This window comes from Panthera onca, chromosome C2, assembly GCF_046562875.1.
Source record: "Panthera onca isolate mPanOnc1 chromosome C2, mPanOnc1 haplotype 2, whole genome shotgun sequence".
In the NCBI taxonomy this organism is placed as follows: Eukaryota; Metazoa; Chordata; class Mammalia; order Carnivora; family Felidae; genus Panthera; species Panthera onca.
The window spans coordinates 90,131,593-90,155,820 of record NC_138347.1 but is presented as its reverse complement, the minus strand read 5'-3'; the positions used below and the strand labels follow the sequence as shown (position 1 = coordinate 90,155,820).

Here is a 24,228-nt window from a genome sequence, read left to right as displayed (position 1 = left end):
CTCTAGGTCTCTTTTTTTGCTGGGTCTCTGGTTTTTTAATTTTTAAAGTTTATTTGCCTATTTTGAGAAAGAGAGAGAGAGAGAGAACAGGTAGGGGAGGGGCAGACAGAGAGGGAGAGAAAGAATCCAAGGCAGGCTCCCCATTGTCAGTGCAGAGCCTGATGAGGGGCTCAAACTCCCAAACCATGAGGTCATGACCTGAGCCCAAATCAGATGCTTAACTGACTGAGCCACTCAGGCGCTCCCTAGTTGCAATTTTCATAGAATAGTCTTAGCACTTTCCTAGCCAGTATTCCTTCCATTACAAGGGTCAGATCCACATTGTGGTCTGTTTCTGTCTTCCTACCCCCCTTTATCTTTCCTAAGCATTTTACCTAATAAATCTCTTGCATATCTAATCCCATCTTGAGCTCTGCGTCTTCCAATAATGCAAATTAACACAGGCCAAAATCATATCTTTAGAAACTCATTTAACTAGATATACAAAAAATATATATCTATGTTTTTAGTTTATATGTAACTATTTTGTTATTTTACTTATATTGGATTCAATAAATCACAGGGAGAAAGTAAAAATGATAAAATGGAGCAAACACAAATAACAAAGCAACAGAAATAACTAAGCCCTATCCTATTATACATCACTAGGCCTAAAACATACATGCCAGAGTTCCTCTGGGATAAAAATAAACAAGAGGCCATAATACAAGGGCTCACAACCATAACAACCGTCTCAAAATGGAATTGATCAGGAGTCTCCAGGAGAACTTTGTATATTCCTACCAATCTTTAAGTGATATCTTAAGACTTCAAAGGCTACTAAAATCCTTTCTCAGATGAAAAAAAAGAAAAGTTCCCTGACTTTATACATCTCAGTATCTTGTAAGCTGGTTTAAATTGTAACTAGAAACATTTTTTTCTCATGTATTCTCATATTTATTCTATGATTTATGATGACTCTGAGCTCTTTAGTTGTTCCTATTTATATCTCTCAAAACCTGTTCTCTTTTTGATGATCTATTCTCCTAATAGCCAAAGATCTCATCTTGAATTTCCTTTCAGAATTACATGATCTTGTAACCCTAGTGGCAATTTCAGCTCCCAACACCCAGATATTTAGCACATGGGGTAATGCCAAGGCTATAAATATGTGCTTTGTGAAGTGGTAACATTGAGCTGATGAGTCACACTGGGAGTCATGGAATGTAAGAGGCTCTTGTGAGGCTTCGACAGCCTTGGTCATGACCAATATACAAAGTATTTAAAATCAATATGACATGTTTATTAATCAACACAATTATACGTGAGTAGGATTCAACTTTGACTAAACTGTCATTAAGATGTGACTACATCGTTATTCCAGTTAGGAACTGGGCCCCTGTGACAATGGAATGGAATGCTCTAATACATCTGCACTCTGTTTCAATGACCTAAATGGCAATAAATCATTGGCTAAGTAATTGCAAAACCAAATTACATAGTACTGAAGAAAAATACATATACAAGGAAATAAACAAAACCTTATTTTGTTAAAAAAATTACCCTGTCTAATCCAGACTGCTAATGAATTCATCTCATACTTGTGTAATGATACTACAGATAATGGAAAACTAATACACAATGATAAAGCATGGAAATGGTAGGATATGACCTGGGATAAGGTAGGACTCTAAGGTAAAGCACAGGATAGTGTAGAGTAGTATTTCTAGACTGTCATACATCATAACAATATGTCCAGAGAGTCCCTTAGAGAGAAATTTGCTGTTTTATAAGTTTTTAGCCAACAAGATTCAAAACTCTTTGTCAGAATCAGCAAAGACAAAGAGATTTATCCAAAATAGAGGTCAATAAGCAGTTTTCTATGTGGCCATGTTTTTACAGTGAGGACATCTTGTCCAAAACCTACAAAGTAGATGAGAATGTTTGCTTAATAGTTCAACGAAAATTTAATTTATAATCAAATTTTCTACTAGAAAATCTGAAATTTAGTTCAAATACAACTTGCTTTTAAATTAGCAATGTAAAGAAGAAATATAAAAGACCTATTTACATGTAGTTTTTTTTTTTTTTTAACATTTATTTATTTTTGAGACAGAGAGAGACACAGCATGAACGGGGGAGGGGCAGAGAGAGAGGGAGACACAGAATCGGAAGCAGGCTCCAGGCTCTGAGCCATCAGCCCAGAGCCCGATGCGGGGCTCGAACTCACGGACCGCGAGATCGTGACCTGAGCTGAAGTCGGACGCTTAACCGTCTGAGCCACCCAGGCGCCCCTACATGTAGTTTTTTAAAGTGAGGAGTTACTCAACCTGGATGCACAGATATACATGTGTATAAATGATAAAGTCACTACCTATCAAGTCTCAAGATTTCAATGGATAAAGAGTTACACACTCATTTGTACTCTTACTGCAACTCAATTAATTCAAAAGAATAAGTATTCACTGCTGACAAACTAACAAAACCTTTTCTGTAAACCTAAAGCTGCTCCAAAAAATTGTCTTTTTTTAACTGGTAAGCAGAAAAATAAGCCAATAAAAGGCAGAAACATAATGGAAGCCATCTATTTATCCATATCTTTGATAATGTAATTACCAATTTGTACAAAAACATTAAAAAATGCAATTGATTAATTAAAACTCCATCAAAATTTTCTGAAAGACTGTAAAATATCCATAACACTGTACATAAGTATACATTTTTCTAGGAGAGTTCCTGTGCCTGGATTCTCATTTATCCTCAACAACAACCCTATGAGATACCCATTTTAGGGGCTGTGTATAACTGCAACATAACAGAGGTTCCCCCAGAGTTGTTCAGATAGCATCTGGGGAAACAGGGATTCAAGTCCAGCTCTGTCTGAGTCAGAGTCTCACCTCTGAACTGCTGTGCTCTACCACTGTCCCAAACCACTAAATGCTTAAGTAAATCTCAAAGAGATTCCATCTATGTTGCTTCATTCCCTAAATGGAGTTAAATACGGCAGGGAAGACTTACCCTTCTAACAGTAAGGCTGTGTTGCAATGTGCAAGGCGACTTCTAAAGAGGATGCAGGAAAACTCCACGTGTTAACCTCGGTTGTCTAATGCTTAGAAACTTACATCATTCTAGGCGACTCAAATAGATAACTGAAAATTATTTCTAGTGTGTCCCACTGCTGATTAGAATCTGAACAATGTGTAATTATCACGGTCATCCTCCCCCTCCACACATTTCCCACCCCTTTTCAGGAAAAGCATTCTATTTTCTCTTTATAGCAATCTGAGCCTTTCTCTTTTTCCTAACATTCTTAAAAATAATGGACACTCATCTACTATATTTTTTTAATTCCTTAGAACTTCTATAAGTATCCTTACTCTGAGCCTTATCTGAATGCATACAGCTTTTCAAACTACATATCAACTACATTGTCAACTTCTCTAGTTTGGCTTCTACCCTCTTGTCATGGACGAAGTTCCTCTGCATGATTACAGTTGAACTTTTTAAAAAAGACACGGGTTTTACAAAAGCATAAAAAGTCCACTGCTTCAGGTGTTTTTCCCTTTGGGTCCCACCTACTGGTGACCTATATGTTGTGTGTGTGTACAAGTTTTTAAATAAAATTCTGTGTCTTTATCATGCTGAAATTATTTTTTTTCTATTGACTACTAAGAACTGCCATCTTAAAGTTATCCCCATCAGGGCTATCCTTGAACTTCTTTCTTATTTATGGAAACCAAAGTAAGGACATCTGCTTTATTGATATTTCTATTTTGCATAGATATTCTTCTCCTAACAACCTCTTAGGTGTGGTCCAGAAGTAATGTCAGTCACCAGGAGGAGGCTGGAGAGAGAAGAGTTCCTACAGAGAAAACCTTAAGGGTAGAATTTCAAGAGTTTATGGGCTAAATTTAAAAACATGTCATGCCTCCAGCTTTCCTTAATATTTCTGTCAGGCTTGTGGTTGTGGGTTTGTGTGATGACAATGCCAAAACTTCTTTTTTTTCCTCCACAATGTCATACTTCATTGTTATTTCCTATACAAGTAGTTCTCAAATAAGAGATGTGGAGGGTGAAGGTGTGTAAATGTATTATGTTTCTAATAATAACATTATCATTATTGAATCATCACCTGTAAATGTGCATCAATCTTTTTCAGATTACATACCATATGCTGAGGTTGTGGGTTGTCATTTGTTTCTCCCACTGGGGTGGAATCTTTAGCAGACCACTTGTGTTACTTTCTCTCTCCACCCCCACCGGTGTTTGCTTGTTTGTTAATGTCCTTTTCTGGCTCAAAATACAATGTTTGCGTCAAGACTGGTGCTTACTGCACTTAGTTTTGGGGAAGGAAGTTCAAGCTTTAAATGAATTTCAACACTTTCAGTGGGTCCCTATTGACCAAAAAGAAAATCCAAACTCCTTACCATGACATGCAAAACCTCTGAGGCTCTTGATGGTTTTTAGCTTTATAGTCTCACTCACTTGGTCATTACAACCAAGAACCACACACAAACAACTCAGCTGCTCAAGAATACTTATTAGTTCCTTTCACTTCACATCTTTTGTTTATGCCAAAAATGCCTTCTTTGATCTTTCTACTTGATTAATACCTAATCCACTTGTCGTTCCCAACTTATATTATAAATTACCTCCCTTCTGAGGGTTCCCTGACACATTCCCAAAGTAATATTTGCTGCCGATTTTGCGATGCTATACATTTTGAATTTATTATCACATTTAGCTTTTACCACATTATATTGTTACTGCTTGTACATTTCTCTCTCTTTCCCCTCACTTGCACATGCTCTTTTCCAAACACATATCCTTGGCTGTAGTGCCACCAAGGTAAATATTGTCTTGTACTCTGTTCTGCTATCTCTTTGCTTTGCACAACGTCTAAAAATGGTTTAAAAGAAAGAAAGAAAGAAAGAAAGAAAGAAAGAAAGAAAGAAAAAAAAACGTTGTTGAATAAAATTATAGAACAATTATTTTCAAGTTAGAACTTACTCTGCCCCGTACAACTGTATATAATTTGGGGAAATCACCTCTCTGAACTTCAGTTTCCTCACCTGTAAAAAGAGAAAAGCACTTTATTTCATATGATTGCTGTGAATATCTAATTGTTTTGTATGGAACACATGGAGTCCTTTAAAATTTATGTGAACTCTTCATATTATTAGGATAGAGCCTAATAAAAAGATGCTGTATTTTATGTCGTCTTTCAAATACTAGAGTCAATGAAAATAAAGGAGTCAGGTTAGTCTTAATAACTAAGTTATATAGGACAATCAAATTTTCTCCCAATAGACTTTTTACTTTAGAAAGAGTAGCAAAAAGAAAAATTCTTAAAATATATTTAAAAAGTCAAATTATTTCAATACACAATTGTATTTTTTCCCAAATACTGCAATGAAAAACATACTAAGTGTTACGGTTATACTTTATCAGAAGAATTTGTTTATTCTCATCAACTTTAAAATCTGACTACACTAATTTCATTAGCATTTTATTTTTGCTTGGTTCACTTAATGTTATTCAAACACTCTATCTGAGACGAATCTTCTGAGATATATTTTTCCCTTGAAGATGAACTTACTTTAATGTTAGCACAGGGGCTCAAGTGCGGGCAGAGTAGATAGTTAATGGGCATGAAAAACTGCAATACAGCATGAAGCAGAGAATGAGCCTCTGTTTATGTAAATGCCTCCATTCCATACTCAGAAGTTGTCTGTCTGTAATGTGACCGTTTATGAGGTACCCGCCCATATTCATCATTGCATGGAATAGCCATAACAAATGGGGGGTGGGGGAAGGCTCCCTAGTCAGGAAGCCAAACACCTCTATAAACCCATTTACTAATCATTTACTGATTATATCTAAGGAGAGAAGCTGTAATTTGGAAATTCACTTTGCTTGCTGAAAACTCTACATGTGAGCCATTCTATCTCGGACTTACATGAGCTAAGAATCACACAGTAATTTGCCCTGTACCTCTAAACACCAATCAGGGGTGTGACTGAGACTAACTAGCTAGATGGCTCTGGGTCAGCCCAACTCTGTATATCTGGTTATTAGCACACTCAATATGCCCTGAGACAAAAAGCTCTTGACTCAAGCCGACTTTGGTAAAATAATGTGGAAGAAACTATAATTTGAAAGAAAACTTCATTCATTTCATTTTTTGGGGCGATAGTTAATCTTCCAAGGGCCTTTAAGTTCCAAGAAAGGAATGGTTTAATATTGTGTTTGACTATGATAATTTATAGTTCATTGGGAGAGTGGGAAAACTTCTCAGAAGAATTGGCTTCACTTTCTTACAAGACTCTTCTATAGAGGAGGGTAGTCTATGACTTACACCATATTGATCTGTGTGTACTCCTCAGAGGCTCTGTAGTCATTTTCATATCGATCTTTGTTTCCTTACATTACTGTATCATGCACTCATCAAGTCAGCATTACCACGATGTAACCTAACTGTTGTCCTCTGAAATCAAAGTAACGAGACGGTTTACAGGATTGGCAGTCTAATCTCCACTACATATAAAAACGTCTATTTACCTACATCTTTCTCTATAAAAGTAGTCTATGTGCTTTTGTGCTTCTGTTGCCTTTACCCAAAATTGTGTAATATTAGTTCTTTTCTTCATGAGTTTCATCCTTTTCTATACAGAAAAAAAAAACATTGATTTTTTTTTTCCATCTCTATGGTTTTAATATAGTACAAGACAAGCTGGTTTTATTTATGCTGTGTTTTAACCCAAATGCCATCAAATATATGTCAACTGCCTATGGGAACATTGGTCTTCAGGGCTGCCTCTACTGTGTAAGTAGTCAAAGAGTAGCAAACAATAAATAGTGTAAGTGCAACCCAGACATGAATCAAATCTCTTACATCAATTCTACACTCCTCTGCCCAAATTACAAAAGGAAGTTAGATATATGTGATCTGGATCTTGACTTGGTTTAGTGAGGATTTTCTGCTTGAGACAAAGCTTACCTATGCTGCTCCTCAGTCTCCACTAGTTCTTAATCAGACAGACCAGACAGTAAACAGTCTGATGTCTTGGGATACGGTGCACACAGGCAGATGAGGTAGTGTGATTTGTGGCTAATGTCCTTTTTCAGTGGCCAAGAATTATGACTGATACAGATTAAATGATTTCTCAATGCCGTACTTCAGACTCTTGAAAAGGCTGAGTATTGGGCAATATTTTTAAAAAGGAAACTATTCAGATAATTTATTTATAATCCATTAAAAAAAGAAAAATGTTAATAAAGCTTGTATAGCTGAGTAGTAAATACAGTTTCAATAAGTACATTTACTATCACTAGCGTTTTTAATAAAAGTGTCGGGCAGTGACACTATTTGAAGTGATTTCTTGATGAGAGCATCTTTACTGATAGTACAGTTTCCACCATACAGATAATGAAACTGAACAAAACAAGCCTTCACGCATTCATGACACTCAAAGTTGTAGTCAGATGTATGTTGAATGATGTTTCTTTGAGAAGAAATGTAAATATGTTTTATTTCAAGTAGTAAAACAATAGAAAATGGAATGATCTTCATTTGGAGAAAGTAAGTCTACAGCATTAATATAATCAGCAATGTCTACACTTCCACTGTTGTTAGTGTTGCATTGATGTTTCCATTATAAACTGGTGTATCTATTAAATTAAAATTCCTGCACAAATATTGCTCTCAGTTGACTCTTAGCAAGCATGTTACCTTTGGTAAAAAATGAAAGACTTCCAAAATTCAGTAGGAGGGGTTCACTAAATTTCAAAGGGAAAAATACATTTAAAGTAAAATAGGGAAAATAAAAGTTACCTTGAAGTTTTCCAAGTGTCTCCTTTAAAGAACCGCTCATAGAAATTCTTTACTGTTTATAAGTGTTAAATACAAAAAGATTGAAACAAAGTCTTAAATTTTTTAATGTTTTATTTATTTTTGAAAGAGACAGACAGAGTGTGAGCAGGGGAGGGGCAGAGAGAGAGAGGGAGGCACAGAATCCGAAGCAGGCTCCAGGCTCTGAGCTGTCAGCACAGAGCCCAATGTGGGGCTTGAACTCACGAACCAAGAGATCATGACCTGAGCCACAGTGGCACCCTTAACCAAACGATTCATCCAGGCACCCCAAAACAAATTTTTAAAAAGGCACCAATAATCTTTTCGAGAGGTATCATAGATGTGCAAAAACAGTGATATTTAAAGCAATGTTTAGTTTAATGTAATTCATCTCCAATACATTTATGCTTTTCATTTAACTAATTTTAGAAAATTTACTTGTCATTTCACCTTTCTTTTTGCAGTTGGTATTTTTTCCTGGATCTGTTGCATGTTTTTTAATTTGCTGGCCATTAGATGTGTCAATTTATAGGCTAAGACCAACAAAAATAATTCCCAACTCATTGAAATTTTACAAAAAGTCTCCTTGTTAGGTTTTATAAACTTCTAAAACAAATGTAAAATATAGGATGGAAAAATAAATACAAAGTCTCTGCAAAGCAGGTTATATTTTGTGGTTTTCAAATGTCATTATAGTTTCGTTTCTTACAAGAGCAAAGTGAATGATCATCACCCATTTATGGAAAAAAAGTGAGATTACTACTTCAAATGAACTATTGACTGTTTGTTACCTATCTCTCCATTCAAGGATAATTTTCAAAAGAGTTGACCAATATTGGACGAATACAGTTTAGTTAGGATAATTAAAGTTGTTTTTTTCTTCAAATATGTTGCATGAGTTTCAATAATGTATTGTATGTCAAGTGTAAATACCAATAAATTCTTTTCTCACAAATATGGGCCTTTAATAGTAACTGTGCCACTATATAATAATAAGACCTGATAATTATTCAGTAATATGATGTTTCTGGGACTGTTAGAAGTATTTGGAATACATTAACTCATTCATCTCTACAATAATCCATGGGGTAGGGATGGTTATCTCCAATTTCCAGATGAGGAAACTCAGACAAAGAGAATTTAATCAATTTGACAAAAAGTCACAATGTGACAGAGTAAGATGAAATCTGGAAGGTCTAGCTCCAGAGACATAGGTCTTAATCACTCCTTTTATAAAACTTCCCCTTTATACACAACATTTCTCGTCTTTTATGATAGGATTTAGCTTTTCACAATTCTCCTAATGACAAATAAATTACAAGTAAAACTTGGAAATGTCTTAGTAATTAGCAAAACACTAGCGGAGATTCTGTTAAAAGGGAAAATATCAGGTTCATGAGCTAAGAATCTGCCTAACAGGAACTATTGTGCCAATAGGCAACAGTAAAGTACCATGAAACATTGGCAAAATTCTAAAACCATCTGGACACTGCACAATAACATGACAGCAGGTTAAAATGCCAGGCAATAATGAGTTCTTTCTAGTTATTATTTTCTACCTATTATTTTACTATAAATAGCAGACAGTGACAACCCAATTATTACCACTAGGAGCAAAAACATACTAAGCACCAGGGAAACAGAAGGCATGCTCCTCTGTCTATGTAATCCACAATCATGAAGATAAAACATGTGCTTTAAAAATGGTACTAATATTAGAACAAACAAGGAAGAAAATGAAGGCAACAACCATAAGGGAAGACTTCAAGGAGGAAAATAAAAACGTATTCAAAATGTCTTTACTGAGTACCATCCATGTACCAGACACTGTCTATGCCCTGGAGTTACACTGAGGTTGAAATAAAACCCATAGCTAACATTGTAGTTGGGGAGGGAGGGAGGGAAGTAGATAGGTAGATAGACAGACAGACAGATAACAAGATATGGTACAACCTCATAATAAAAGAATCAAGAATGACAAAGTGATCTATTTTTGTAGAGAGGTCAGGGACAGCCTGTCTGAAGTTGTGACACTTGAAATAGGACTTAAATAAAGGTGGGAACAAACTGTTACATGTCTTCAGTTAACGATTTCCAGGCAGAAGGAATAGGAAAAAACAAAGACTCAGAGGCAAGAAAGGTCTGCAACAAAGTCAAAGAGGTGGCCAAGGTCAGATGATGCAGGGACCTGTAGGACATGGAGAGCTCTTTCATTCTCATCTAAGGAGACAGGAAGCTAGTAGAGACCTTGGAGCAAGGGGCTGCCCTGTGTGACATTGTTGGAGGCTCCCCGTGGCTTCTTGGTAAAGAACAGACAATCAGAGCAAGAATGGAAACAAGAAGCACAAATGGAAGCTACTGTTTGCATCCTGGGAGGGATGATGATGGCTTTGACCAGGGCATTAGCAGCCAAAATTGTGGGGGTGCTAAAATATTCAAAATTGAATCTAGAGCCAGCAGGATGTGCTGATAAACTGGTAGGTTTGAGCTAAAAAGAAAAAGAAAGAAAACAGATACAGAGGTGATTTTAAAAAACCCACAGTTGGTACAAAACAAGAACAACATCTTCATGAAATGAAGATGGCAGAGTAAACCAGTCAGAGAACATCCATTGCTGTAGTCTGGCCAAGGGGTGCTGGGCCATCTAGATGTCTTTCATCACAGAACTGCTCTTGCCACATGCTAACCGAGACATAAATTGTGAGTATATTTATATATTTTATAAATATATACAATAATTTTATAAATATATACAATAAGATATACAATAATTGCATAGATTCAGTTACCAAATACATCATACCTATTTTTTAAAATATTAGTATTCCCTTTACTTAATGTTAAAAAGCAATTAAAAATAGTATCATTTATCCTGAAATGTTGTTAGGCCCAAAAGCATAAGAAGGAATAAAAAAAAAAGGGCATCGTTCCTGATACACTAAATTTCAAGTTGCTATTTCTTAATGATTCATCTTGAATCTTGTTCTAAAGACAAGTTACTTGGCACTGTCAGAAGAGGCAAGACACAGAGTAACACAGACACATTAAGCATGCATCACTACATTTATATTCTTCATTTATTCCACAAATGTTTACTGTGTGCCTAATATGCATTATTATATAAGGTGGTAGGTTTATAGAAATGGATAAGCAGACCTAGGCCATGATCTAGTGATCTCAGTGTCTGGAAAGAAAGTGACCTTGAGTATGTAATTACAAGCAATGAGCTGTAAAGACAGTGTATTAAGGAAATGCAAGGTTCCACACAGTCCCTACCACCAAATGATCTGGGCATTGTATGACAATGGCATTTTAACATGATACAGGGTTTTGTTTGTTCAGTTAGCTGATTGTTTATTCTTGAGAGGAAGCCTTCCCAGTGATTTAAAATCTCTATGTGGACATTAAACATTAACTACTTCAATATGTCTCTGGGCATGAAAAGGCAATAAATTACCTTGAATAGAGTTTGGGTTTGTTTTTTGGTTATTTTAATCCTTAGCCCAGAACCTATGACATACTAGTACTCAAAAATATTTATTGAAGAATACATGAATGAATGAATGAGTCTGTTTAGAGAAAAAAAAATTGAAACAGGGACAGGATTTAAAAAAAAACAAAAACAAAAACAAAAAAACAACAGAAAGAAAACCCGAGAAATACCTTCAAAAGTAAGAAAACTTATTAGCTCTTTTTTCACTTTTCCACCTTTTATACACATACCTTATGTCTACAGCCTCCATAAATTATCCAGCAGTGGTTACTATGCTAGAGCTATATACTGAAAAACGGGAGATTATATCTTCTCGCTTCTTAACATTTGATAAGTGTGTTTGGCTACAACCTACAACGTTTTCAGATATTTACTTAAATACTACATTTATTTGCTTTTCAAAGACTCCATTTTGCTTTATATCCACTAGTTTTAGAACCTGGAAATAGGAAACATTAAAAAATTAATAGTAAGAGAGGAGTGCCGAGGTGGGTCAGTCACTGGTGTTGAGGCCTTAGCTCAAAAATCATCTTCCCTGATCTCCCTATGATAAATCCTTTTTCCTAAGTTCATACCCACATGTACCAGTTTGTACCACCTTTGCATGTAATTATTTGATGTTGTTTACCTCTATCACTATCAGCAAGTTCTATGAGGATATTTTTGCTTACTATCATTTCTCCAAAACCTAGAAAAGTGCCCAAGACATAGGCACTCAAGAAGTATTTCTTAGAGGGGCCTGGGTGGCTCAGTCCATCAAGTGTCTGACTCTTTGATTTTGGTTCAGGTCATGATCTCAAGCTTCGTAGGTTCAAGTCCCTCATTGGGCTCTGAGCTGCTTGGGATTTTCTCTTCCTCTCTCTCTGCTCCTCCCTCACTCATGTGCCCACACGCTCCCTTTCTCTCTCTCAAAAAAACACAAATAAACTTCAAAAAAATTAACAGTAAGAGAAAGCTAATTTTCTTACAATACACTTGTTTTACCATACTCCCACCATAATCCCAAATCTCTATCTTTCTTACAGATACAACAGATTCAAGGAGCATTTGTTGCATGGTGCAATGGTTACCATGGAATTTTTTTTAAGGTTTAGTGAACAGTGTGCTTTCAAAACAGTGTCAAGGCCTTTGGCAAAGTAAATTGTACAATAATTCTGAAGTACTGAATTCTGAAGTTCTGAATAATTACACAGTACTTCTGAAGTTTATAAAGAGTTTTAATGTTTTTTCCCATTAAATACAGAATATCATAGGGTTTAAAAGACCCTAACTACCATTCAGCTAAACAAAATTTCATATTTTACCATGTTTGCCTCAAAGATTTTGATTAAAAAGAATATTAACATATGAAATGGAAACTTCTGGATCTTTTCTTCTACAGCCTTTATAATCCCAGTCCCACCTTCCTCCATCCTTTCCAAAAGAAAGAATTCATTGTATTTCTTTATATTGTATATTTCTGGACTTTTACTACATATACTATAGCCACAGTCTTTTTAAAATGCTATGGTTGGCCTCTTGCTGTAAGTATCAGTAAGTAATTTGGTCTTCAATTCAATAAAATATTTTTGAAATATATTCAGGTCAATTTCTATAATAAATTCCTCCTCATTTATACTGCTAATTATAAGGTATATCAACTTGTATGCTTGCCTCTTTTTTTGTTGTTATTTTAATCCCTAGCACAGAACTTGTGACATTCCGGTACTCAAAAATATTTACTGAAGAACACATGAATGAATGAATCTGTTTAGAGAAAAAAAATCTCTACTCTGTTAGAGAAAAAAAACACTTATTCTGGTCCATGAGTGTACTTTTCCTTTTCTGCAATTTTTTCAAGAAAAAAAAATGTGAATTGTGTGCAGGTTCTCTACTGCAATATCTTAGTTTTTTTCTTTCCATCATTTTGTAAAATTTCTCTCCAACACTAATAATGTTTTTCTCTCTTAAATTTTATTTTGTCTCATATTAATATCACTATACCAGCAGCACTTGGTTAGAATTTCATACTATATTTCTTTCATTTACAACTTTTCCACACTACTTTCTCAGTAGCTTAGAAGGTGTGTTTGTCTAAATTTTATTTCAATATAGTATCCAGTAGCCTTCATCTGTACATGTAAGTTTAGTGCATTAACGTGTCTTATAATTACTAGTTAGATATGGACTTATTTATTCCACTTCATTTATTTACTTCTTTCACATTCTTTTTCATATTTTTCTGTTTCCATTTTTTGCCATCTGTTGGATTGAATTTTATTTAGGTAACTCTATCTCACATATATATAGCTTTCCCAAAAATGCTAAGAAAAAATGGGTTTTCGTAATATTTTAGTGTCTGCTCTTAAATGTTAGCAATAACATTTACTTTACATAGTCCCAACAAAGTCTAAAGCTATTCAGTGCATCTTTTTCTTCCCAAATACAAGAATTAATATGCTTTGGCTACTGAAATAATAATCCTCTAAGGCTTAGAGTTGTATTTTTTTTCCTTATAATTTAAGGAAATTAATAGCCTTACCAATATCATTTACCACTATTTTGGTTCATGAGTACTTATAACATCACATTCCTTTCCTTTCCTTGATTGATTGATTGATTGATTGATTTAGATGAAGCGCATCTTCTAGTAATGTGTCAGTAAGAATGCTTCAATTATAAACTCTCAGCTCTTGTATTTTGGTAATATCTTCTTTCTTTCTCGCTCTTGAATAATAATCTAGCTGGCTGTATGATTTCCTCCTCAATAAATGCAAATAATTAAAACAATCCTTTGGGGAAAAACACATTTAAATGGCTCTGAAAATCCTCAAAATGTTAAAAGAAGAAAAAATATCCATAAAGTACAGAAATTATGAAGCAAAAGCAGACAAATACGGATCAAAACCTTATGAAGATTACTTTAAAATGTCACTTATTAATTTTGGAAATGAAAATAACATTAAAATTAAATTATGGATGTATACTAATTTGGGCAAAGCCAGAGAAAAAATGAAGTAATTAGAACATTTGACTAAGGAATTGACCCAGTAGACTACAAAGTGATATAAATAGATGAAAATATGAAAGAAAAGGGAAAAAATGCCAGGGAAAGTTTGAGAAGCTCCAACATACACCTCATATAAGTTCAAGAAGAGGAGGGTATAGGGAATGAGAAAGATACTGTTTGAGGTGAGAAAGTCCAATCGTTTTGAATTCAAGAAAACAAAAAACATGTATGTTGACTTTGTGACTATCTGTCATGGAGCTGACCTTCTCTTGTGCTTTGGAATTTTAATTTTCAGGTCCACATTGACTGGGAATTTCTTGGAAAGTTTCATGTTGTTGTTGCCATTTTTGTTCTTTATTTGTGCCTTTCTCTGTTTCTCTCCCCTGAGTTCCAACCTGAGTCTGTGGATTTTACAGTTGTCTCTCCAGCAGCTCATGGGTATGTACTTCAGAAACAAGTCTTCTAAGAAATCTTGAGCCTTTGTTTCCTGAGGTTACCGCAACTGTAGTTTCTGAGTCAATAGGCACTTTGGCCTGGGTCCTGCTATGCCTCCCTTTCTCTTCCATCCCTTGCTCCAAGCAGCAGCTCAATACCAGGTACCAAAAGAGGTAGCCCTCAAAACTTTTAAAATCTCTACTTGTAAGTGTATCTTGTCTCAGTGTAATGCCATTAATATGCCTCCAGGCCCTGTGTGAGCCAATCTGGTCCTTGTTACAACACAGAGTTAAACCCAGCCACTTCTTGCTTCCTGGTTCTAGAGCCTGGTCCTAGAGGTCTGTGGAGTTTGCCTCTAGATGCTGAATTGTGTTTCTGGTCTGTTTGTGAATCACAAAATTATCTTGAAGCAATGTTGATTTTTACGTTTGTAAGGTTTTCTATCACTCTAGACTATTCTCTTTCTGTTTTCCTAAGAAATGTGTAATTAAGGCCAAAGAAACAGATCTTATATGTGGGATAACCAATGCAGAAGACTGAGAAGTAATAAAAACCTAGAAGATTTCTTTGCAAGTGTCTTTAAAATCATGTTCTAAAAAAGAAAAAAAAATCATGTTCTGCTCTAGAGAAGAAAACATTTAAAGTATAGGTTAAATTCTGCACTGGTTTATGCTATAAAAAATAAACAAAAATCTAGTCAATCAATCTATGCTCTAAGGAAAAAAAAAAGCCCTAACTCTACTTAACAATATTGCAAATGAATGTACATTTATATGTTTTAAGCCAAGTAAAACATTTACCATGGGCTTGTGTTGCTTTCATGATTCTCTACTTTAGCCAATTTTTTTTTTTATTATTATCCAGCTAGATACCAATTCCAATAGCTTTCATTTTATTTCCACTACCATCAGAACAGTGTTAGGAGAAAAATAAACTTGTGGACTTTGCTTCTTTATGAAGACAAATATGAGATGAAAATAATCTAATTTGGCAACAAAGCCTTTTGAAAACTTTTAATAAAATTCTTATTCCATTTCTACATTCAACTGGATCTATTGGGAGATGACAGGCTGTCAGTAGTGGTTCTTGTGACAAAGTGTGTTTTTGGATTAGTCTTTGTTTGGAATTGTGTGATGTGGGTCCAAGCAACATGAACTCAGGGGTGAACAAATCACCCCACTGTTTGGGAATCAGTACAGAAGAGCAAGTGTCAGAAACCTGTAGAGGATTTGTGGTTTATTGACCAGATAGGGTGAAAATCCAGGGATCTGTGCCCTCTAAAAAAGTACTGCAATGTAGGCACTGGATCACTGTCTCACACACTAGCCTTTGCAGGACATTTTGGGAAATGTCCTTATAACTATTATCTTAAATATAATCTACACAGGATTTGGTAACACATGTAGTCCCTTGGAGATAGATGATAGATAGATGTATAGATAGATAGATAGATAGATAGATAGATAGATAGATAGATAGATGGAAGGAGCTTTCAATAATTTTTTAGGTAGGTCTATTATCTATATAAGTAAAACAAACTTGTTAATTTTTGTTGTAACTAGTTGCATTATATAAGACCACTACTTTCAGAGATTTGCTTATTTCTGCAAAGTGACTGACTCTAATAAAGGTATAGAATAGAATTTAAAACTCTAAAATTACAGGCTAGTTCAACAATTTCATTGATACATAAAGAAATAAGACCTGTAATGAAAACTCTGACATGCTTTCCCTGTGTGAAAACTAATGCAGCATATTTTTTAGCTTGCAAACACAGATGCGGAAACACAGATGATGATTAATGCTTCAAGGAGCCTTTTTCACTGTCTACTGTGACTTACAGGATGAAACTAGGGGGAAAGAGGAAGGAGCGAGCAGGATAAACAACCTCTAGTTTTGATTCCCTTTTAGGCTGTGTAGACTGCCCAAAATTTAGGAGCTTTGATTCATCAAATCTTCTAAACAACAGATACACAGTCCTTGAGACTATAAGACTAAAGTAGCAAAACATTTCTGGAGCTGGTTTTGACTTAATTTTATGACCTCTCCAGGCAATGCACAAAAATATCATATACAAGAATAAGCAATGATGTAGAGAAAGAGTTTCTACTTTGTTGCTGGTGGGAATGTAAATTAGTACAACTACTAATACAAAGTCAAGTTGAAAATATAAATGCCCTTATTTCCAGCAGTCCCCCTCCTAGGCACCTGTCTTGAAGAAATTCTCCCATGTGACCTCAAGTCATTCACAAGAATGTCAATTGCAACATTTACACATTCATTAAAAAAAATGGAATCAACTTAAAATGTATTATCAAAAGAATGGTTAAGTAAATTCTGAACTATAGACAGGAAGGAATCATATATAGCAGCTAAAATGACTGAACTAGAAGTTGAAAAAGACTATTTCCAATATGTATAGTTTTTAAGGATGCTAAAAACATGCAACATACACATAAATATTGCTTGCAGATATACATATATGCATATTACATATAATATATGTTTTAAATGTACAGTATATAAATATATATACATTTTTTCTTATTTAATTTTTTTAATGTTTTTATTTATTTTTGAGAGACAGAGAGAGACATACCACGAGTGGGGAAAGGGCAGAGAGAGAGGGGAAACACAGAATCTGAAGCAGGCTCCAGGCTCCAAGCTGTCAGACAGAGCCCAATGTGGGGGTTGAACTCAAGAACCGCGAGATCATGACCTAAGCCAAAGTTGGACGCTTAATCGACTGAGCCACCCAGGCGCCCCTAAATGTAGATACATTTCTATGTACATATAGACTTACATAAAATATTACATACCACATTTAGGAGCAATTATTCCAACAGAGAAAAAGGGTTCAGGAATGAGTACTCAAAAGGTTGAAACTACATCTACAATGTTATCCTGCTTCAAAAGTGTAAAAGAAATACTAAAATAAATTTGGTACACTTAATATGATTTAGCAAGTTTATAATGGGTTCTCACATTTTTACAATATCATTTCTTTACTTTTTTGTAGAGATGAAATACTTCATAACTATGGAAGACAAAATATTACATATTTGTCCTAAATTCACAATTTGGCAACAAACTATTTAAGATACCTAAAGATATGTAGAAACAATAAAACTAAATGACCAAGAGTCATTGTCTTAAGTCCCCATTTCTCCATAGCTCAAATGGATTCTACTCCAAGAAGTAAGATCCACACTAGAATCTTTTAACAGTGCATTTTAAATTTAATATTGTTTTTGGCATTCTAATCAATATCAGGTGCATACTTCCAAGATTGACTGTTTGCTGAATATTTTGATGAATGAAAGCATTCCAGGGTTAGTGCAAAGAAATTTAGGTGTTTTTTTTTTGTAGGGACACAAAAAATAACTGAAGGTCTTCCATTCCTGACTGCCCTTGTCATAAGGTAGATAGCTTCAAGACAACCAGAAAATAAAATTTTTCCATTTTAGAAGTCAGTAAAGGTAAAGATAGTAAAACCAGACTGTAAGTCTCCCCCAGCTGCTTCTTTCGGAAGAACAGAGAAAAGGTACACACACAACTGACATTTTTCCAGAGTCTACTGGGAATATCTCAGATTGTTTGGGTCATCTAGATTTATGACTAAAAAAAAAATTAAATTCAACATAGACTTTCATCTGCTCTGGATCATCATGAAGAGCAAATAATATTTCACAGGCATTAGTTGTTTTTCTCCTTGTTTTCTCTAATACTATTTCTAATTTGGGAAATTTTTAATATCAACATTTTGATTAAACTTTAATAGTATCTGCATTAAACTAAATTGAGAAGATCATGACTATGCTACTCAACGTTTTATCTCCTTACTTCGGTGTAGAATAGGCTTACATTTTTTTCCTATTGATGCCTCAAATGTAACTATAATCCACAAAGGCAGAGATACAAATGACTCCATAATACTTTATTTCTCATATACATGATTTTAAGTCTTTTTAAAATGCTATATTTACATAATGCCTGAGATTATTTTCACAAGAACAAAACCCATTTTTAAAGCTCTGAAAATCCTGCTTTAATAGCTCAGGGGAAGCATCAACATGGAGAAGTTAATGGTAAATTATATAAAGGGAATAAAACTGATTCCAGGTATAAGACGAATATCAAGCCTTCATCTCCTAGATGTAACATTTATCTGCTGTGTAGTCTGATGGGTAAGAACTAAGTCTATTTAGATGACAGCCTTGACCTGTACTCAGGTCTTTGGGACTTTCCATCAAGTCTGTCTTTCTGAGGTTGTAATGTCTCCTTGCTGGATCAAAGGAAGCTGAACTCAGCTATGTGAAGGCAACTGTCCTGAGCATTTCCCCCTTTTGACACAGAGCAGTTTGATTCAAGAAGAGAAAATGATACTGTGCACAGGCTTAAGTTAGTTTTTGAACTTCACTTCTGTTCTCATAAGGCTAAATTCCTTGCTAACTCTGAGGCATAAAGGAAACTGACTCCTCCCTTTCTGTTGGGTTGTGCTTTTAGGTTTATTCTTGATTTCCTGGAGTGCATCAGTAAAACTGAAGCAACATTGGAAGGTTCCATAAAAGTACCAGCCCTCTATCACATGCATCACTGTTATCCCTAAATCTGTAAAACTAAAACTTTGTACAAGTACCTAAGAATGTCATTCTTGTTCTTCTTTGGAGAAATAAGTGCTGACTTGTTTGGGGTGCCTGGGTGGCTCAGTTGGTTAAGTATCAGACTTGATTTCAGCTCAGGTCATTATCTCATGGTTTATGAGCTCAAGTCCTGCATCAGGCTCTGTGCTGAGAAGCTGCTTGGGATTCTCTGTCTCCCTCTCTCTCTGCTCATCCCTGTTTGCTCTGTGCTCTCTCTCTCTCAAAAACAAACAAACATTTAAATGCTGACTTGGTCACTATAGTCAAAATGTGTGTTACTAAGCTGGATGGAGGGTCAAAGAAATCAACTGAATATGTAAGAGCACTTACTATGTGTTGTATCGGTCAATCTCCATGCAAATACTGGGAGATGCTATCATCTTTTTGTTCAAAGTCATGTTAAATAACTTGGCTAGTGACACACTTTGTGTTATAAAACTTGGACTAAGCATCCAACTATTTCCAACTATGAAACATTAATTAGTTCCATTCCGTTATCCTTCCTGTAGCATGGAGTTTTAGTGACTGAAAAGCAAAAGAATTATATTCCCTTTTATACATTGATAAAATATGTAATATGCTTACCAATGTACTAACCTAAGTTTTTATGACAGCATTCCATTCACCCTCAAAGGCTTACAGTCAAGTTGAAATAAATAAAGTATAGCAACTATGATGTAGTACTGATACCAGACGTACCCTTTAATTGAAAACAACTCTAACAGTTGGGTTCATTAAAACCTGTGATATTGAAGAAATTGAGAGCATTTTAGGCACCCAACACTTGGAGAGCTGAGATCCCAAGAGCCTCTGAGAAATGAACCAATGTTCTACATGAAATTTCCCCTAGAGACATTTGTCAGTTTCTAGCTGTGTGTATGCAATATAAAATGCCAAGACCAACCAGAAAGCAACAGCTAAGGGATTATAAAAATAATCAGAGATTTCTGTAATTTCACAATTCTTAGAAGACAAACATTGCTATTCAAGGATTCCCAAGGAGGAGGGCAACTGACTCCACTCCTGGCTGTCTATTTAAGATCCCTGTAAGATTCTGCCATAGGAGAAGGCATAAACTGAAAATACACAGCAAAAAAGAAAGAAAGAAAGAAAGAAAGAAAGAAAGAAAGAAAGAAAGGAAGGAAGGAAGGAAAGGCAAAGAAAATACACAGCTTAACAAAAACCGACAAAATTAAAGGTAAAATAGAAAATGCAAAATCTAGATTGAATGTTTCAGCAGCCCCCTCTTTGTAATTGACTGAAAAAGTAGAAAACAATATACACAAAGTATGTTTTCTGACCATGATGAAATTGATCAAGAAATAAATAACAAAAGGATAACAAGCTCATTTAAAATGAATAAAATATAAGTGTCACTTGGGCCAAAACAAATTTAAATTGATAATTAGAAAGTATTTTGAAGGGAACCTGGGTGGTTCATTGGTTAAGCATCTGACTTCAGCTCACGTCATGATGATTCCACAGTTTGTGGTTGGAGCCCCACGTCAGGTTCTGTGCTGACAGCTCAGAGCCCAGAGCCTGCTTTCGATTTTGTGTCTCCCCCTCTCTCTGCCCCTTCTCCCCTCTCTCGAAAATAAATAAACATTAAAAAAAGAAATTTTTTCAAAAATATGACTAATTTCTACTCATAGAATGCAATGCTTATATAGCTTAGGTATATAAAGTTTCAAAAAGGCTGAAAATCAATTATCTATGCTTCCATCTCAAGAAGCAAGAAAATATTTTTTTTAAAGAGCAGAGATCAGTGGAACAAAAACCTCACATACTATGGGAAAAGCAAACAAATGCAAAAATTGGTTGCTAAAAAATAGTAACAGGAGTAAATTCTTGGCAAACTGATGAAGAAAAAAAGAAAGAACACAAATTACCAACATCAAGAATGAAGGAGGGCATTTTACCACAGGTTCTCCAAAAATTAAAAAGGTAATAGAAATATTTTATAACTTTATGCCCAAAATATGATATTGAGTTTAAATAGACAAATTTCTTAAAAAAAAAAAAAAAAAGAACCACAACTTGCCAAATCTGACACAAGGAGACATAGAAAATCTGATTTGTTCCTTAGCTTATAATGGAATTTAATCTGTATTTTAGAAACTTCTTATGAAGATAATTTCATGTAATATTACTGGCAAATTCCTCCAAGTATTTAAGGAAAAGATGAGACCAATTTGATACAAAACTTTCTGGAGATTAAACAGAAAATGTTTCCAATTTATCCCAGGAGGCTATGTCATCCTTAATATACAATGAGAAGAATACAAAAGAAAATAAAATTACAGAGTAATGACATGAACTTAGATGCAAAATTGTCAAACATAATACCAAATTAAATTCTAATTTATGTAAAAGAAATAAACCAAATTAAGTTTATTCTGAGTCCAAATTTGGTTTAAAATTTGAAAATCAAGTTATTTTTTTCACATTAACAGAACAAAGGTTAAAATATACGATAATCTTGGGGCACCTGGGTGGCTCAGTTGGTTGAGCATCCAACTCTCCATTTTGGCTCAAGTCATGATTTCGCGGTTCGTGAGATCAAGCCTCACATCAGGCTCTGTGCTGACATTGCAGAGACTGCTTGGAATTCTCTCTCTCTCCCTCTCTCTCTGCCTGTCCCCCACTCATTCTCAACACATATCTCTCTTACTCTCAAAATAAATGAATAAAAAACTTAAAAAAAATAGAGAGAGAGATAATCTCAATAAATAAAAAAAGATAAATACTAACACTCTTCCAAGTTACAAATTTTTATCATATTAGTAATAGACAGGAGCTTGTTTTCTATTAAAGAATATTCATAAGCATATATAATAAAATTACACTTAATATGAAATATTTTTAAATATCTTTTTAAGTTCTGGAATCAAACATAGAAGCCTATGCTCTCTCTATTCCTATTCAGCACTGTATTTGAAGTCCTAGCCAATACATTAAGGCAAAAAATAAAAATAAAAATAATAAATAAAGGCACAGGGCTTTTCACAAAATCATAATGTTGTCATTATATATAGATAATAAGATTGTGGAAGACAATTCAAGAGAATCTATAATTCAATATCTACGAGAATTAAGAAGTAAATTTTAGCAAAGTCATTATACACAAGGTTGATATTCTAAAATCAAGCTTATTTCGGTATGTTAATAACAATAATAAATTTAAAAAACATTTTAACATTTATTTATTTTTGAGAGAGAGAGAGACACACACACACAAAGAGAGAGAGAGAGAGAGAGAGAGCCTGAGTGGGGGAGGGACAGAGACAGAGGGAGGCACAGAATCTGAAGTAGGATCCAAGGATCCAGGCTCTGAGCTGTCAGCACAGAGCCCGACACAGGGCTTGAACTCACAAACCATGAGATCATGACCTGAGCCGAAGTCGGATGCTTAGCCAACTGAGCCACCCAGGTGCCCCATGAAATACTTTTTAATGGATACTATTTTCAATCTTCAGAAAATACTAAATAAATAGAAGTAGTAACACAGATGTCATGACCTTGCTCCTGATCGTGGGAACCCATTTAGTATGCTATTAGCTGCAGGTTTGTCTTTGATGTCTTTTATAATGTGGAGGAGGTTTCCTCTATAACTTAATTTACTGAGAGATTTTATCAGCAATGAATGGTGAATACCAAATGTTTCTTTCCTTCTGCATCTATTAAGATGATCATACAGATTTTCATATTTAGTCTGTTAATGTAGTAAATTACATTTATTGATTTATGAATACAAAAGCAATATTATATTTCTAGGATAAAACCTATTTGGTCATAGGGGAGCCTAGTTTGCTCAGTTGGTTGAGCATCCAACTCTTGATTTCAACTCAGGTAATGATATAAGGGTCATGGGAATGAACCGTGCATCAGGCTCCATGCTGAGCATGGAACCTACTTAAAATTCTCTCTCTCTGTCTCTCTGCCCCTCTCCCCCACTCACACTCTCTCTCTAAAAAGAAACAAATAAACCAACAAACCATTTGGTCATGATGCATTATCCTTTCTATATATTGTTGGATTCTATTTGCTAACATTTTGTTAAAAATCTTTGCATCTATTTGTTTGGAGATAATTCTCATGGCTGTTCTGTATGTCTCTAGAGTTCCTCTCTCCCATTCTCTCCTCCCATTAACTTTACCTTGAAATCCCTGGCATATCTGGCTTCCCCAGATTCCTAGCTCTATCTCTTCAGTTTAGGAATATTATCAGGTTTTTCCTGGGTTTCCTCTCCCTGTGTAGAAACCTGGCAACTCTCCAAGGCAGTAAGCTGTGGCAAGCATAAGGCTCACCTCATTTATGGATGAACCTTTTATTGATTTATGGCCAATGCTCTGACAGTTATTGTTTCATGTATTTTGTCCATTTTTTAGTTGTTTCAGGTGGGAGGGTAAATCCAGTTCCTGTCACCTCAGGATTAAATTAGAATTAGACTTTTTTACTACATTTAATTTTATCCTACAATAGACCTCTCATGCTCCCAATCTCAGGAACAGGCATCACCATCTAAACAGTTGCTCATACCTGAAACTTGGTGTCATCCTTGATTCTTCCCATTTCCTCACTTGTATAATACAATTTATCAAATCTTACTAAGTCTACTCCAAAAGCTACCAATACATGGACATTTTTCCACTAATACTGCCACCACCACTAGTTCAAGTTATAAGAAATCTTCTAAAACACAAGGTAAATGTAGGTGTTTCCACATTTATGCTGGTCCATATGGCAATGAAAACAAACTTCATGAAATGTAGAAATAGTAAGAAATCCAAATTTTGACAGAAAGATGGCAAGAGGAAAATTTCCCATTCTTCTCAAT

The 24,228-nt window shown here is 34.9% G+C and overlaps 1 long non-coding RNA gene across 1 annotated transcript in view; it reads right to left on the bottom strand.

The window, feature by feature from the left end:
- Positions 1-24,228, bottom strand: part of LOC132683386 (uncharacterized) — a 587,323-nt gene that overhangs the window by 345,915 nt on the left and 217,180 nt on the right. Inside the window, exon 3 of the long non-coding RNA XR_013557771.2 lies at positions 4,990-5,051. This is a non-coding gene — a long non-coding RNA (uncharacterized LOC132683386). The remainder of the gene's footprint in view (positions 1-4,989; positions 5,052-24,228) is intronic.